A 7,607-nucleotide genomic window follows, 5' to 3' on the forward strand; every position below is an offset into this window, starting at 1 on the left:
ACTGAACTCTCGCACGGTTTACTGCAGGGTAAACTGAAAGCGTCAGAGTCTCAACACGACCTCAAGCTTGCTGCCAACCCAAACAGAGTGATTGGAGCACAGAGCCAGTATTTTGACAGATGAATCTAGTTTGGTCTGGAAGTGTTGCTGTCATGCATGCTGTTTCTGTTGAGCTGAAAGATGCTTTACTTTGTTCCGTCTCACAGATTTTCGTGTTTAATTTGCACACTCCCCTTTTTTTTGTTTCTTTTTTTTTAATAAAACATTTCTCTTTCTAATTAGACTTTATCTCTATTGGATTGTTGTAGCTCTTTGCACATTGCTTATGATAAGGACAGCTCTGGGTAACATTTAGACACATTGATTAATTGTAACATGACAGTATTTGACTGTGCCAATGCAAATTACTGAAGTACGCTGTGTACTATGTGTAATGTTGATTCTGTTTGTTATGCTGAACTGTGGTAGAAATGAAAGAATACGTCTCCTACAGCATTGATAAAACGCAAAGGTCCGGTGTGACTCTCGGCAGCAATTTGTTGCACAGTTTTCATAGAATTCATAAGGTGTTGTAATTTATTCTGCCATGTTAATGAAAGTGAAAATAAATCTGCTCTTATGCACTAGCTCTCTGGCATATTTAATCATGTGAATGCCATTCCAAGTTTAAACAGGTCTCATCAGGTGTCAGACTTGTAATAACTGAATCATGTTTATCAAAGTCACAGTTCAGGTTTGATGAAAAATAGTTTTCCCTTGACTGTGCAGCCACAGTTGGATGACATCAATCACTCTGAATTCTCAGCCTGGATTTATGACATGGTCTTCTGGTTGTTTCATGCCTCTATAGTCACAAAGTGCACACTTAAATGTTGAGATTTCTATCATGCTTTCACCTAATGTTACTCTTGTTGTGAGAGGATGTAAGGTTGTGATAAAAATCACCTCAGAGCTTATTGTGTCCTCCAGGTTCTCTTCTAGTGAGGCCCACGGTTTCCAAATTTCAGCTGAAAATCTGAAGAATAGGATCCCTTTCCTGCAGCCATGTCCATATAAATATCTCCAGGACCAGGAAGAATTAGTGTGTGGTCCAGTTATATAATACGAATTGCACTGGCACATTCAAAATATCCTAATTTTTTTTTCTAGATAAACTTTGCCACACACAAACTACTTTTATATTATATATTTGTTTACTTGGAGGGGTGATACTGTTTCCATCAACCACCAGTTCACCTGTAAAACCAACTTAAAAGTTGTTTTCTTGGATTCAGGATTTTTATATTAAAGAAAGATTTTGGTTACTGAAAGAAAACTTTTTTTTTTCTGTTGTCATGGAAAGGAGTAAGTAAATGCTGGTGGTAGGGCTTGGAGGTTTGAGTGTTTCACTTGCATTTAATAGTCTTTGGTTTGGCCTGTAAACTGAGTTTAGGAGTACATGTGAATAAAAACTATTACTAGATTCAGCACATGGCACCTCGACAGCCCTCAGTTGGATAATGTTCACAGATTGGGTTTCAAATCAGTTTTTAATAAGTAAACATTATCGTAAACATTAAAGTAAATTTCCCTACTATTTACTGTAAAGTGTTACCCAGTCCAGTCTAAATTGTTGTGTACACATTGCACTGTTTACATTTAATGTACTCTTTTGTTTTTGAAAATAATTTGAGTGTCTGTTGTTGTAATTTATATGAAGCTGAAGTTGGTAAATGGTTAATTTAATGTAGCAGTAGGTGTCAACTTGTTACGTGTGTGTTTATGAATGAATAGACTTATGAAGCAAAACCTCCATGGACGAGCAGAACAGGGTCATTTAAATGCCCAGTTCCAGTCTGACACATAACTGCAGTCACTCCATTCGTTTGGAGGTTAATTCAGAACATTAATACTTACTGAACAGGAACACGGTTACAAATTTGAGTTATTTAAGAATGACCAGTAGATTCCACATGTAATCACAACGTAGAAACAAAGATATTACCATTGGTTTATATTTGCATAAAGACACAGATTCTGCTGTTATTCAGCACAAATGTATATAAATACATGTGCTTTGCCAGTGAATATAAAGCCTGATGAGATGTAAGGTGCATTAAACTCCAGAACTAAAATGAATCAAGTGACCAAGTGCCAAAGACTGTAGTTTAATGGCTCCACAAACGAGTCAGTCCTCATAGTCTGCCTGCCCACAGATGCTAATCTACAGTGGCCCTGAGTCAAACACACTGCAATTTCAGTTAAATTGCAGTGTGTTTTATTCAACTGAAGTGTTTTTGAGGAGATTATAACGTGATGGAACAGCTGCGGAAGGGACAGGCTAGCAGTAAATAGCTAATGGTGAATATTTATCTACAGTATTATATGAATATGATTAAAAAGCACATTACAAGCATAATTTCCTCCCTCACAACACTGATGAACCCTTTGCTTCTTACATCTCTTTGTGCAGTTCTTTGCATACTTTGGTGTCTGGCACTCCCACAGCTGTTTTGTCACCTTAATGTCTCCCCAAAAAACACTCCTATTTTGTGTTGCCTGTTGATTTGTTTTTTTTTTTTTTTTTGGTTATTAGTTTTTTTTTACTTCTATTGTGTTTTGTGTGCTTCCGGAGTATTTTTCTGTTTGCGGGTGCTTTCTTAAGTTGCATTGTGTTTGACCTCTCAGGCTCACCATACTTATCAGATAAAGCCAGTCTATGAGAATGTGTAAGGAACCCGTAGGGACTGAGTCCCACTCTTATGTTTAAAATGGAATTTGTTTCAGTAACAGTGATGACCTGTAAACATTTAACAGTTTGTATATGCGTCAGAAACAAAGCTTTTCTTTGCAAAGTCAAACTGCTCTCTTATCACGACTACTGCTGATGACTTTGTATTAAATAAGTAATAAAAACAACAAAAGGTGGTTAAAATGATGGAAATTTATTTTTTTTATTGGACATGTGGTTTCATAAAGAAAATTCTGTTGCATGTTTTGAAATATTAATTATGTCTAAAGGGTCATTCCTGTTGGCATAATTAAGATTTATATAGTTCATTTACTAAATAAATGTGTGTTGGGCAGCTTTTTCATTGTAGTAAATGCTATCTATTGGTAATGTGCTTAGAAAAATCGGACCGTAGCTGACTCTCACAGTTTCACCTAAGAGCTTTTGAGATTATTTCCATGTTAAGGACTTGGATAAGTGTTTATGAACTTGCACTCGTGAGGGCCATTGTCATCAGTGAGCAAGACTAGCTAACGTTAGCTTGGAAATAGAGAAAGTTAAAAAGAGCAGTTAATAATTTGCTTTCTTACCTGTTTACCTTTGCTCACTTATGAGAATTTTCATGATTGCGTTTAAATGAAAATGGAAAACCCTCCTGATTACTCACCTGTGGTGATGCATTTAATATCTTAAAAAACAACCCTTTATTCACATTCTAAAAGTACACATTTTAAAGCTTATAGTAAACGCTTCTCACTTTTAATAACTCCTCTGAGTCATTGCCCATGCCAGATAGCGAACCCCTGGTCGTGTGAAGTCCATATTTCAGTGCCTCATAAATGTCCTTTTTCAAGATAAAGTGGTCTTTTATTGTTGCTATAAAAAGCAAACCTTTGCAATAAACTTGCCCTTTGATCAGTATCTTGATGAATAAGTCTTTTGTATTTTTGTTGAATACATGTGACTAGAGACTGTGATGAAACCCACCAATGTGCTTCCTTCTGCTATTAATACATTTTTTTCTTTTTTTAGTGTAAAGTTTCATCAGGCTTACTCATCTTGGCACTCTCTAAATTTTAATTACTATACTTTTGTTCATTTTAGTTAATGGGTTAGGGTTTAATTTGTATCATATTTGCTAAATCTAGCATTTACAATAACATTTGCTTCAAAATGTATTGTAATTTAAAGTCACGAAAAACATGTATCAAATTTAATACAACCAAAGGTCAGCAACCTTTAACACCCAAAGAGCAATTTGGACCCAGTTTCCACGCAAAATGAAAACACTGGGAGCCACAAATACTTTTTGACATCTAAAATGAAGATAATACTGTATATATATATTCGCTTGAGGACTCACACGCAGGACTCAGAGGCACAGTTGGTATTTATTACAGTTCCACCAGGTGTATATACAAATAGTGCAGGGGATAGTGCTATATACAAAGCGGTGACAGGGAAAAGGCTCCGGAGAAATCCAGGTAGGGAAAAGACACTTGCTCCTCTTCTGACTCTCTCCTATCGTGACCAGTCTCTCTCCAAACACTCACATAAAAAACAGGAATCCACTCGGAGAATGCAGGGTCGGGTCCAGGACAGGACAGTATAGAAGGAAACACACGTTAGAGGTTTTGCGCAGGGAAACGAAAGAGAACTTGCTCAGAGCTGGGCTGCACTGACGCGAGTCACACACAACGATCCAGCGATGAGTAGAAGCCACTCCCTGGCTTAAATGCTGGCTGCACTGATGATGTCCAGGTGTTTCCTCTTCAGAGGGGCATGGGCCGAGGGCGTGAACCCACCATAAGTTCCGCCCTGGCGAGAGAGAGAGCGAGAGAGAGAGAACGCTAGGCAGCGGCCTGCTGATCCCCTGGCTGTGACAGTATATTGGTTTTTACTTTTATGCTTTGTGTGAACAACTAAGGTGTGTTGCTTATGAAATCCATGAAGTGCTACAGAGAAAATGACATTTTATTTATGTAATTAACACATTTTGAACTCTTAAAGAAATATAACAAAAGGAAAGACACCCAGCTGAACTAAAATGATCCAGCAAACAAAAACTGTTGTGAGCCGCCACCCTTATATCGCCTTTGGGATTTTGGAGCCTTGACCTGACTTTTAAAAAATAATTGGAAAAAAAGCACAATGCTGCTAAAAAATAGATATTTGCAAAATTCTGCCTAAATATTTTACCTGGTTAATGTGTGTGGCGGGGCGTGATCTGCAACGCCGCTGCAGGTGAGAAGGACGCACCTTAGTGGCACCCGCAATCACGCTGCCTTAACGTCTGTGCTATCTATGCTGTTGTGTTGGTGTGTGTCGGGCTGTGAGCTGGAAAGCTACAGCCGGCTGTATGCGTACAGCAACCGTGTGTGAAAAGTAGTCAATAAAGAGATGCTGAAAAGCATGTTCATGCAAACATCGTCGGGTCTGCCGTGATATGTTTACAATGGGACTTCTGCTCCTGAACCTCTGCGCACAGCGTCTGCAGACCGCTGCTGTACGAAGTCACTTTCATCTTTATGCAGGACTGTAAGCTGTCATCTGTGAGGTGTGAGCGCCGTGTTTGTTTTTAACATAGTTCACGGTGGAGAACAGCTGCTGACATAATGTGGATCCGAAGATCCATAATAATAATGGTTGAAAGTCTCGATAAATGCACGGCGTTTCGGCGGGTACACCGGCTTCCACGAGTGTGACGCTTATTTTGAGCGATGAAAAAAATAATCAAATATAATTTTATTTTTATATTTCAATATCACAATAATCTTCCAATTTAGAACCACAAGTTAAAAAAGAACTAAAATTGATTGGTCACGTTTTGGTGTCAGACTGAGCGGAGGTCTTTCTGAGCTCCAGCCGCCACTGAGCATATCCTGCTTTATTATCGATACGTTCTGTACAACCTTGAGGGATAAAAACTTTAAACAAGAGTCTGTTAAAATGCCTCCTACAAGAGCTGCAAAATCTGCATCTAACAAATCTCCTGAAGAATCAGAAGCGAAAGAGGGTATGTCGACGAGCATAGCTACCACTCCAAGTACACCTGTGGACACCGACGCGCTCGCTGCGGAAATATCAAAGACAGTCGTGGACAAAATATCTACTACGATGGAGAATAAATTCGACGAGCTCTCATTATCACTAAAAAGTATATCGACACAACTGGAATTAAATTCTCAAGGGATCTCTGACACGGAGAATCGCATTTCAACTGCAGAAGACTCGCTGTCAGGTATGGAAACTAGACTGGCTGATATGGAGACTAAAGTGAATACTCTTATGGAAAAATGTCTAGACTTGGAGGGCCGGAGCCGAAGAGACAACATTGTAATTCTGAACTTAAAAAGGAAGGCACTGAAGGTCGTGAACCGGTGGAATTCCTCGAAGGCTGGTTACCGACTTTGTTGAGTATTCAAACTAAACAGGGGAAAATCAAAATCGACAGAGCCCATCGGTCCATTGGATTATCAAGACCTAATCACCCTCGTGCAATGATTATTAAGGTGCATAATCCGGTAGACAAGATTAGGATCCTCACTGCAGCTAAAGATAATGACCCCCTGACTTATGATGGACAGATCATTCATATTCGACAAGATTTGGCAACAGGAGTAAAAGAGATGCGACGTGCGTTTAACGGAGTGTGCCAAAAACGTATCCAGAAAAACATGCGCTTTTATATGCGCTATCCTGCTACACTTAACTTTTCTCACGGAGGAAACAATTACTCCTTCCGTAAATCTGAAGATGCTCTTGCTTTTTTGAACAGTTTGAGTTAATTTGAACACTGACAGTAATTGATTGAATATGATTAACTCTATTACGGCACTTAAATATTACACATACTCTTAATTTAAGGATAGCCAGTCCATGTTAAGGTATATTGTAACTGGAAGTTGCACACTTATTAAGGAATGCTTTAACTGTCCCGTCCCTTCTTATTTGTTTTTTCTTACAAACTTTATAAAGTAAAACATGTTTAACTCAGATATATAAATGAGGTTCTCTCGGTGGCATGCGGGAGTTTGGAGAGGAAGTTTTGTTTCTTTTTCTTTTTTTTCTTCTTTTTTTTCCTTGCCTCTCTGTCAGTGACTTTTGCTCGGTTTCATGAGACCAAGTTTTCTTTTTTGATGGATCGTAGGATCGTTTTTTTTTTTTGGGGGGGGGGGGGGGGGGGGGGGGATTTTAGGGGTTGTTTTTTTCCCTTTTTTTATTTTATTTTATTTTTATCATTAATATGTGTGGTTATTGTTTCTGTTGTTTATTTATTTATTTATTTATTTATTTATTTATTTATTTATTTTTTCATGTTTGTGTCTATATAATGTATCTAAAATTACCCGCATCCCCTTCTATGGAAACATGTTTCCTTAATTGCAGTAGCGCACTCCAAAAGGTTTCCCACACACGCTACATTCTTATATCTGGTTCCTTATTTAGAGAATCTGTTTCTATAGGATGTGTTTATGGTCCAAATTCAGAAGATGTCTCTTTTTTTCCCCAATCTCTTAACCCATGTTTCAGCCATAGCTTCCCCATATTTGGTGTTGGGAGGTGATTTTAATTGTGTTCTTGATCCTAGGGTTGATAAATCTCCACCAGGGAGTGAATTGTCGCCAAGAAGCATTAGATTGAAAGAGTTCTGTTCTGATCTAGAAATTTTTGATTCCTGGCGAGTAGCTCACCCCACAGATAGGGACTTCACTTTTTTTTCTTGCCCCCACCAGAGTTTTTCAAGAATAGATTTGTTCCTGTCATCCAGGACGGTGTTGGATAGGATGGAAGAGTGCTCAATAAGGTCTTGTCCATTATCTGATCATTCAGTAGTAAGTATAAATGTTCACCCACCTTATTTTGAGCCAAATTCCCGCCGACGGAGGATGAATCC

This window comes from Rhamphochromis sp. 'chilingali' (assembly GCF_963969265.1).
Source record: "Rhamphochromis sp. 'chilingali' genome assembly, chromosome: 1".
NCBI lineage: Eukaryota > Metazoa > Chordata > Actinopteri > Cichliformes > Cichlidae > Rhamphochromis > Rhamphochromis sp. 'chilingali'.